This window comes from Lethenteron reissneri, chromosome 8 (assembly GCF_015708825.2).
Source record: "Lethenteron reissneri isolate LAM-NWPU_2019-01 chromosome 8, ASM1570882v1, whole genome shotgun sequence".
In the NCBI taxonomy this organism is placed as follows: Eukaryota; Metazoa; Chordata; class Hyperoartia; order Petromyzontiformes; family Petromyzontidae; genus Lethenteron; species Lethenteron reissneri.
The window spans coordinates 2,220,228-2,231,405 of NC_083786.1; the positions used below are offsets into that span (position 1 = coordinate 2,220,228).

The window sequence follows — 11,178 nt, forward strand, 5'->3', positions numbered from 1 at the left end:
TAGCAACATGGGACCCCATTATTGTTAATTCTTGAACTCAATCTTTGAAGGCCATGGCTGGTAGGTGAACGACCAAAGAGGTTTTTGTTGCGGAGTTTTCGATTAGGTTGAGAACATCTTGGGGGTGTCGCAAGGGAGGAGGAGAGTATCGAATGGGGAGCGAAAGAAAGAATGGCGAGGGGTTGATCACGACACGCCGAGAGAGATATCCTCATGGCGGAGGCCGTGCTGGTAAATGTCTCGTGTAAAAAAAAAGATGGAATTAATGAGCAAGCAGTCGGCTAGGTGATCGCACCAAATCGTTACATGTGTGTGATGGAGAAGGGCATCATGTGTGGGCCAGAAGTGATGCAGGTGGTTAGCAAGAGTGTATTGTTAACAAATCAGCACGTTTTGCTTTCGTGACAAACCTTAAGAATTGGCTGTGTCGGGTGGTGGCAGGTTTAACGAGACGTTTATATTCATAATATAGGTTTTTGGGTCAGATCGCGTTATTTATAAATGTGTCGTAACCCTCCACCACCCGACACGGCCAAACAGTAAAACATGTGTCACGTTTTCAAAGGACAAATTAATTGACTTCTTTAGCCCACCGGTGTGCTGAAGAGAGAATCAACAGCATTAAAAAATTTGAGTACGACGTTTCGCTGATAATTACAATCAGCTTCATCGGGCAAGAATGGTGAAGCTTAAGACCAGAAGCAACAGGAGAGCTTCACCATTCTTGCCCGATGAAGCTGATTGTAATTACCAGTGACACGCCGTACTCAAATTTTAAAATGCTGTTGATGCTCTCTTCAGCACACCGGTGGGCTAAAGAAGTCAATTAATTTGTCCTTTAAAAACGTGACACATTTTTTACTGTTTGGCCGTGTTGGGTGGTGGAGGGTTACGACACATTTATAAATAACGCGATCTGACCCAAAAACCTATATTATGAATAATATTGGTCGCGAAAGCCTACGTGTTAAATTGAGACGTTTATATGTACGCGATCTAACCCCAGAAAAACTCTATTATGGATGAAGAGTGTATGCGTTCGTTTATGTATCAATGAGTTTGTTGGCGGCTTTGAAGGTGAGACAATACATAATGTGGTCAGTTTCAAGTCCGGAGCACAACTAAATGGTTTCCAGTCAGCATCTGCTCCGCTTTAACTCAACAGCTGCTGCCAACGACATGTCTAAGGTTGAGGTCGACTTCGTCGGCACAGATTGTGCCATCAGATGCGGCGAAGCAAAGGTGAAGGTTTCGTTTGCTTCTTCAATGCGGTAAAGTTTAAATAACTGGACGTGTGGCCATTTTGTCATTTAGACCACCAACTTAAACAGTTGAAACAAAACTGGCCATCCCAACAGGCTGTGGTGTAACTGAGACACAAAAGCAGACCGGATTCGTTTTCATTAGGAGCCATCAGTACACTACATTATTATTCACTGCTGCCATTCGCCTCTAAGAGCCCAACATATGTAGAGGACTCACCGTTACGCTATGGGGACCCATTAGCTTGCCCAAAAACAACAATAATTCACATTTGGACTTTAATTGACCCTGTCGGCAAGTTTTACACCATTCTAAGGTTTATTCAGTCTACTGAGACTTGATAATAAAAAAGGTCAACATTGACCGTTGATTTGGGTCCGTTGAATCCAGGAACCGTCCGACCAAGTCTCGGTCACGAGGAGTCAAATCTGCCTTTGGAACACGGAGCGGCCAATCGTCACCAGGCTGGGTGCTGCTATACGTCACCAGGCTGGGTGCTGCTATACGGCACCAGGCTGGGTGCTGCTATACGTCACCAGGCTGGGTGCTGCTATACGGCACCAGGCTGGGTGCTGCTATACGTCACCAGGCTGGGTGCTGCTATACGTCACCAGGCTGGGTGCTGCTATACGTCACCAGGCTGGGTGCTGCTATACGCCACCAGGCTGGGTGCTGCGCTACGTCACCAGGCTGGGTGCTGCTATACGGCACCAGGCTGGGTGCTGCTATACGTCACCAGGCTGGGTGCTGCTATACGGCACCAGGCTGGGTGCTGCTATACGTCACCAGGCTGGGTGCTGCTATACGTCACCAGGCTGGGTGCTGCTATACGTCACCAGGCTGGGTGCTGCTATACGCCACCAGGCTGGGTGCTGCTATACGTCACCAGGCTGGGTGCTGCTATACGTCACCAGGCTGGGTGCTGCTATACGTCACCAGGCTGGGTGCTGCTATACGGCACCAGGCTGGGTGCTGCTATACGTCACCAGGCTGGGTGCTGCTATACGGCACCAGGCTGGGTGCTGCTATACGTCACCAGGCTGGGTGCTGCTATACGGCACCAGGCTGGGTGCTGCTATACGTCACCAGGCTGGGTGCTGCTATACGGCACCAGGCTGGGTGCTGCTATACGTCACCAGGCTGGGTGCTGCTATACGTCACCAGGCTGGGTGCTGCTATACGTCACCAGGCTGGGTGCTGCTATACGCCACCAGGCTGGGTGCTGCTATACGTCACCAGGCTGGGTGCTGCTATACGTCACCAGGCTGGGTGCTGCTATACGGCAACGGACTGTGAAGCTTCTTCGTGTTCAGCGGCTCGTGATGTTCGTCTTCCGACTGCGTCGACGTCACGAGAACTGATTTTGACGCACCACCAGCAGCAACGGTGCACCGCCAATACGTTCATATGCATGTTTCCGTTATGATGGTTTATCTTGTAAATTTTGTTCTCTCATGGCTGCAGTTCTTCTTCAGTCCCCTTGCACTCAGACCTAAATGACGCCTCGGCTATGATACTCTCTCCAGCATGCGTCCCACGGACAGCCATGCACACGGTTGTTTTGAGTCGCATATTTAGCGTTGATTTAAACTTCATTCAGAAGTTGTAGCCCAATTTTGAAGCTTTGATATCAGCATTCCATTCTACTTTTTGTTTAAGTAACACAACTGCAGTAATCCACACCATTGTTAAATAACACTTCATCGAATGGCTAAACAACGCCATCACCATACCCTCCCATTTTGAGTTCTACCTACCTTGCAAGAATTTTACTTGAATACCCATCTCATTCACGGATGACATGTCACAATGTTTTGCGCAGTGGCAAATGTTAGACGTGCCCACTAATGGTGAATAAAGTCGCTAATATTCGTGAATACAAACATTACATCCACTTTATAAAATATAAATATATTTCAGTAGGACCCCTGTATGGAGCACAATCCTCGATGTAGCGGGGTGAAGGGGGTTACAGAAACTCCGCGGACAGAAGTCCCAAACGCTTTGCTCCTGAGTTCAGTGCCGGATTAAACTAAGTGCGGGGCCTATAACATATGTTATAAAGGGGCCCTAAATAAATAAAACACAGATAAATATAAAAAACATACATTTTTAACTTGCATAGTAAAGTTATTGTATTTTTGTATTTGCTATACAGCCAGATAATACGACAAATCGCTAACCTTAAACACCCAGTGGTTCATAAAAGTTGAAGGCAGTATAGTACTATAGTAATAGAGCAAGTGCAGAATCACTTAACCGGAATTGATAGCTTGAAAGCATTTAGCGCGGGGCCTCAGTAGCAAAAGTAGCATATGCAGCTACTTTTGCTACTGGGATAATCCGGCACTGCCTGAGTTGAGAGGAAGGCGTTGGGGGGAGATTGGGCTCGCTGCTGCCCCAACGAGTGGGGAAAGGGGGGGAAATAAAAACTTAAGAAAGTGGAGGGAGCAGGGGCGTGGGGGGGGAGAAGACGGGGGTAGGTGGTGGCTGGGGGGACATTGAAAAATATTTCTACTGTCATCGATCACCAAAACAGCTTGACGGAAATGGTCAGTTTCATGGCTCTGCCTTCTGGTGGTAAAAGTCGCCAATATTCGCGAAAACAAACATTACATTCACGTAAAAAAATATTGTTTTCATGGTATTTTAGTAGGAGCCCGGTACGGATCACAATCCGCGACGGGGGGAGGGGATTACAGAAACCCGGCGGACAGAAGTCCCACACAACGTGCTCCTGAGTTTCGAGGAAGGGGTGGATGGGCGACGGGGGTGGGGGAGATTTGGGACAGCGAGCGAGCTGTTTGTACTTTTAGATGGGGAAGGGGGAAGGTGACGGGGGGGGGGGGAAGATTTGGGACAGCGAGCGAGGTGTTTGTACTTTTAGATGGGGAAGGGGGAAGGTGACGGGGGGGTGATGCTTAAAAAAGTGGAGGAAGACGGGGTGGGTGGGAAAACATTAAAAAATATTTCTACCAGCACCGATGGCCAAAGCAGCTTGACAGAAACATTCAGTTTTATGGCTGTCACCTAGTGGCTGTAAAGTTGTATGGCTGTTTAACCGCGTGCCTTGGCAATGTTATCACTAAGTCCAGAGTACAAAATCACTTTGGGCTTCGTGGAAACAAACGAAAAGATGTCAAATACGAATGTCGCTTTGGAATCTCTGTGCGTGTGTGGGTGTGGGTAAAAAGGGTTACAAGCATGCGGTGATGTGATAGTGCACTGTAATTGCCAAAGAAATGCATTGTAATATTCATGTTTATTACGGGCTACATTTCTATAGGGTTACGGCAATACAGAATTAACTCCTCTTTACTGTGGTAATGTGGGGGGTCCCATATATTGGATCCTATAATCCGCAAGGTTTTTCTGCGTTTTGACTCCTCTTGTACGCCGCGGAGTAAACAACGCGTCACTTGCGAGAGTGGTGGCAAGCCAGAGCGTTGATTTTCCCTTGGTTTCTGCAGGCCACCACTTATTTAGAAGGTCACCTCTTATCTCACCTGAATACCATTCAGCTGAGAGCACTGAATAAATGCCTCTCCTTCACTTAAAATAAACCGTATCTATTTGTAGATCCACGCGTGGTGTCCTTTCGGAGCACAGGTGTGTTTATGTAACGCATTTGATTTCTCCATTAAAATACACAGCAAGGACAAAAAAACACGCACATGCACACGGTAAAATAAAAACACGTTTTAGATTAACTCCACGACATTTATCTACCCCCCTCTTGTAAGTTTCAGGAATTTCAAACATTTGAAAGTCCCTTTGACTTGCAAAGTCCATTTGATCAGTTTATTTAGAGCAGCGGCTCCCAACCTTGTTTCGCCGACTGCCACGTGCTACGAAATATTTTAATTTGAACATTTCCTTTGTGAGGATATAAACACATTCCTGCGGAGAGAGCTGGTAGGAACGTTGGGTTGCTCGGTCAATGGCCAGGGTCAACGGCAACGTGGTGTATTCCGCAAATATGGCCGACTGTGAAGGCGGGCACAAGCCGGCGTGAGTAGGTTAAACGTTGAGTTTTATAAGGGCACCACGGGGTGACCAGCCCTTTCCCACCCAGCCCCACCCCTCCCACCCCCCACCCAGCCCCACCCTCTCCACCCAGCCCCACCCTCCCCACCCTCCCCTCTCCATCCAGCCCCACCCCTTCCATTTTTGGATGCACGACGGACGGACACAATAATCCCCTGTGGGCCGGTGTAACCAGAAGGTTCCTACCAGTATAATTTTCTTCTTCTTTTCCGCTACTCCCCTGTAGAAGGGCCACCGCGCTGCTCTAGAACCTCTGTGACTCTAATGAAACGATAACTCCGAAAGTTGATTATGGGTAACCCACTGTGAGAGAGTAACCCATAATGCAATTCGCGAGCAACAGTTTATAATTTTACTTTTAATATAATTGGGCTTATTCAGTAATCCATATGATCATTGAAGGGGTTGTCTCTACCTCAATATCTGCTAAAAGGTAGCTATTCATCAGGAAATAAATTAAACTGTAATTCTAATCATGGCCCATGGTGTATAGAGCAGTCTCCATCTCTTATCCACCCTATCTCTGCTATAAATAAGGGCCATTTTTCAAGATGTTTCTTAGTCTGTATGTTTTTATAACGTCACGCTGTTATTAAGTTTATTGTTTTTTTCACGGGTTGGTTGAGTTGTTTCATTGCGTGTTTGCACCACTGGCAATGTTAAACTAAAACGTAACTTTTTTATTTTACCAGGTAAGGCCCACTCAGTTAACTATCTCTTTTTCAGAAGTGACCTGGCAAGAAATTATAGCTCGACGAAGTGGCTTATCGTGTAGAAATGTATTGCAGCCAAATGCTCTAAACGCGTGTTTCTTAATGTGGAGGGAAAAATTGGAGGACCCGGAGAAAAATCCCCGCGACCACGGGGAGAGAATTCAAACTCCAAATGTACAGGCGTCAGGGTCGGGGTGGAATCCACGGCCTCCTGCGTACCGGGCGAGGTAGTTAACATCTCACCACCGCGTCGCCCCAGGTGTTATCGGCCATTTAACGAGTTCTTACATGTGGGAGGAAACCGGAGCAGCACCCAGATAAAATGCACTCAAGCGAGGGGGCAACACGCTATCCCATACAGACGTAGCAAGTAATCGCCACGTTTTCTTACGTGACAAACCTTACTAATTGGCTTTTTTCAGAAGCGATCTGGCCACACAAGATAACGAGGCCACTTGTCATGTGGAAATGTTTCGCAGCCAAATACTCTAAACGCATGTTTAATACATGTGGAGGGAAACCCCGGATGACCCGGAGAAAAATCCATGCGACCAAGGGGAGAACATGCAAACTCCAAATATAGAGGTGTCAGGGTCTGGATCGTGCCCACGACCTCCTGCAGACCAGGCGAGGTAGCTAACATCTCGCCACCGCGGCGCACCTTGCAGTATCACCAAACAATGCGTGTCGTTTAGAATTATTAGAATGTAGTATCAATGCCCAGGGCACATCGGGCCAAACTAAGACACCCATAGGACTTTACTGAAAGAACCAAAGAATATGGATTCCTGCAGTCACGAGAGTTTCAAATCAAGATTCTTAAGGTTCATTACCAATGGCTGATGCTTTGGAGGATCTGGAGTGGGTTATGTGGGTTGTCATGATATGGAGATACAATTCTACGATATTTAAAACTTTGCAAGCCGACTGGCTATCAACAAAGATTCGTTCATGAAGCCATCCATATATATAGACACGGACACAATTTCAACCGAGAAGATGGGTACAAGCTGAGCAATCATCGGAAGGACGTTATTTTAACTAGTTTAAGTCATAACTGGCTGTGATGTTCCCATCCTACCACCTTCCGATGTTAGTTGTGCTTTACGCCCATTTCACAAGCTTCACACCAACACAGCCACTTCGTGCGCCGACTACCCCTCGGTTGCGGCTCTGCGATTTTCAATTAACATGCTCATCTCTCATTAACATGCAAATTTTCACCTGGCAAGCCCTTTGATTGGTGGACAACCAACCACGGGTTGGCTGCCCACCACTTGCATGAACATTGGCTGCTGACATTTGGGCTACGACAATTTCAAACCCTTTGGAAGCCAACCCCCCTTTTCCTAAAGACGACCGATTGTGTTGCGATCGAAACGTCGTAGTTTTTTGTTATTTTCTTTGAACCTATCTACGTGACTTTACCGAAAGACCCAAATAATATAATTCTACGATATTTCGCAATTTGAGGTCCACCATAATTGCAGAGTCGGATGAGCAATAATATTATTTTATAATGATCATCCTGGCACGTTCTAATATGTTTAAAAATTGTATTTACTGACAAATTATGGTATTAATGAAATAACCAAAGCACATTAAATTAAGTTGCAAACAAACAGCAAAATAATGTACTCTTTTCCGTGGTAACTGACTGCAGTGCGTGTTCTGAGACTTCATCAATTGAACCTCATAGCAGGGACCCCAGGGTCCCATAAGCCCCCGGCCCTCGCATAAACATTATGCATTTTAACGTAAACAAAAACTTAGCTTTTTTTCACCATTGGATTTGAAAGATGGTGGCAAGTGTTGTCATGTTAAACTATGCCTTTAAAACTGAAAACTACTTACCTGCAGTACCTCTATTTAAATACACTATCGAAAAAATAATTTACACTCCTCTGTCAATTATTGTGTTTCTCAGTTGTGGCTTTGTGAACACACTTTGTAAACGGTACATAAAATAGTTCGCGTTTTCAATGCGCTGTTCATATTGTAACAAGCGTTTATACCAATGTTACTCTCCTTTTATCCGCATTGATACGAGTGGTATGTAGGGACGATGGTTTAACGAAAATAACCTATCTGCACAGATGAATACGGACAAGAGAAGTATTATCAAACAGGAGGAATTAGGTGCAACGCATCTCATCTGTCAAATATCTGCAGGTAATAGGATTGCCATCGATTGATCCTGGCTGCAGACATTGGTAGGTCACACATAATAGTCACAAATAATGATGAAGATAAGAGAGCAGTTTCACTGTGTTATGACAACAGAATGATCCGTGCCAGGCGGGTCGCGGCGTTTATGTGCGCGGTGGGACGGAGTCGCCAAAAACGCATTAATTAATTACGATTTTGACTTCCGTTTATTCGGGACCCCGGGTCTCACCATGAAGTTCATTTTCGGACGTTAATTATTTACTTGTCATTTACCACCTCATCAACAGCTGCGTGCATGCCAAGATTTGGAGATGACAAAAATTGCGATGACGACAATAATCACGGCAGGCTCGCGCTGAGAGAGCGAAACGCAGTTGAAGGGTGTGTTCCCGCGAGCTGAATTTTACTGGAAGTGCAGCGAAGCACAACAAAAAACAATGCTATTTAAACAAATCTGCGAAACACAATTACAAAATTACGGGAAACGAATATTGCGATAATCATATTCTTGGTTCTTTCGGTAAAGTCACGTAGAAGGGAAATAAGAAAATAAAATAAATAAAAAACTACATTTATTTATTTTTTATTTTTTGATATTTTATTATTCTTTTATTGTTTCCCTTCTACGTGACTTTACCGAAAGAACCAAGAATATGAATCCCTGCAGTCACGAAAGCTTTAAACAAAAATTGCGATAATCGTTAACCTGTTTTGTAAAATGTACTACGGTATATTGTACCGTCAAACAGTCTGTCGTGACAAAAGGACAACTCTAAAATAGTGAAAACAATGTTTTCATGAAAAGTTTAGGACACCAGGTCAAATACATATTTCAACTTGCCATGTATTGAATAAAAAAACTGGAAAGAATATGCTTGAAAATATGTTAAAAGGCTGGCTGCAAAAACTCTTGCACAACATTACCGCAAGAGTAACTTGCACACTAATAATTAACATAACTTGTAACAGTGCACACATTCAGAAAGGTAAGAGTCCTGAAAAAATATGGACAAAGACCCACCGTATAGCCTTAACAGACTGTAGGAGCAAGTGCTGTTAGCGAGCACCTATTAAGGTCGGCACGGCACACGAGAGGGTGGGTGGTCAACACCACGCGCGGCCGCCTTTGTCTCCCGAGTGGCGATGTTTACACGTCACACCAGGTACTAATTTGAGGCCGAGTCGACCTAGGGGAGGTCCAAGACCGGTTCAGATAATCGCCACTTGGTGTTGGCCGTGAGCGGGAACAGAACCCGGGTCGCCAGGTTCGTAGCGCTGCGCGCTAACCGCTACACCACCGCTATACACACGCACATTCATACGTACCGTGAAAATAGGCTTCGGTAAAGATGCACAAAGTAGTTTCTTGATGTAACGTGATTGTCTCCAGCGAACAATCTAAAATTGTCGGAAACGTCGAGTCCTGTTAAGGTACAAACTCGAATGTTCAACAACGCGCACTGAGTCTGAGCTTTATGCAGACTGACTGGTTATCAGGTTTAACTTTGAACTTAAACGCCGTGACTCATGGGACAAGGTTAAAAAGAAATGCGCAGAAGCTTCCTCGCGTTTGTTAGCGAGCTCATCTACATTTCCCTTCAAATATCTCCGACACTTGCCACGCAAAAAACAATGAATCACTGCTGATTTGTTAACGTTGATGCATTTAGATGCTGTTGTTCTTGTTATGATGTTAATGGTATTGCCGGAGATGGTTTTGACTATGCTCGTGAGGTAAGAATAGGAAATAGGAGGGGGCTCATGTGAGTTGTTGAATGGTTACATGAGATGAACTTTGCTCTGTTTTGTAAGAGTGATAGTACATGAACGCGTCAAGTCATGCTGAGTCATGTGATAGATGCACGGTTAACTACCTCGCCTGGTATACAGAAGGTCGTGGGTTAGATCCCGACCCTGACGCCTTCTGTATATTCCGAGTTTGCGTGTCTCTCTCCCCGTGGTCGCGTGGATTTTTCTCCGGATCCTCCGGTTTTTCCATCCACATTTATAATAATCAACGTGCGTTCAGAGTATTTGGCTGCTATATATTCCCACGTGATAAGTCACTTCGTTGCGCTATCATTTATGGCCAGGTCGCTTCTGAAAAAAACAGCTGCATAGCTCAGTGGGGCCTTACCTGGGAAAAATAGAAAACATTGTCAAGTTTTATAGTTGTTAGTATACCCAGTACTGAGAGGCGTAGAAGACAGCTGCTCCTCCCCATGCAGCTCCTGATGATGTGGCAGTTTTTAAAAGGTAAAGAGCCTCTGCATTAAATTTCGATTTAAAGCTTTCGTGACTGCAGGGATTCATCTTCTTGGTTCTTTCGGTAAAGTCACGTAGAAGGGAAATAATAAAATAATAAAAATAAAACATTATAAAATATTTATATTTAAAGCTTTCGTGACTGCAGGGATTCATCTTCTTGGTTCTTTCGGTAAAGTCACGTAGAATGGAAATAATAAAAATAAAACATAATAAAATAATTCTCACGACGTTTCGGCCACAACGCAAGCAGCCGTCCTTAGGTGGAGAGCAGGTCTGTCGAGGAGACAGAGTCTGTCTCCTTATTAGCCTCTGCATTGTACTGAGACAGCCGACCCTCCGATTAGCACGGTCGGCTACATACTGTGCGAAAGAAGTTCAACATACATAAATACCCGCACTTGCCCGAATCACATGTTAATTCAACGAAGCAACTACTGAAGCTATCCACTCCTCTGGTAGATCCCAGCAAACATAGAACGTTGGGCCAAAGTTGGTCCGACGGTTCCAGCCACATGTTTATTGGTCTGCTGTCACGTGATACACACAATAATGGCACAGACCAAAACTTTAGGGGCCGTCCATAAATGACGTCACGCACCTACTGTAGACATTTGTGATGATGTGTGACAAGGGGGGGGGGGGTTGAGAAATGTGACGTCACATCAAAATGCGCAATTTTAAATAAATAAAGACAACACGTTCTACTTAATTAAATAGA

The 11,178-nt window shown here is 45.1% G+C and overlaps 1 protein-coding gene across 1 annotated transcript in view; it reads right to left on the minus strand.

Moving 5' to 3' along the window:
• ABCC2 (ATP binding cassette subfamily C member 2) overlaps positions 1-9,940 on the minus strand; it is an 89,354-nt gene extending 79,414 nt beyond the window's left edge. The window contains exon 1 of the mRNA XM_061578437.1: positions 9,519-9,940. The gene's annotated coding sequence lies outside the window, so the exon portion shown is untranslated. The remainder of the gene's footprint in view (positions 1-9,518) is intronic.
• Between the last annotated feature and the right edge of the window lie 1,238 nt (positions 9,941-11,178).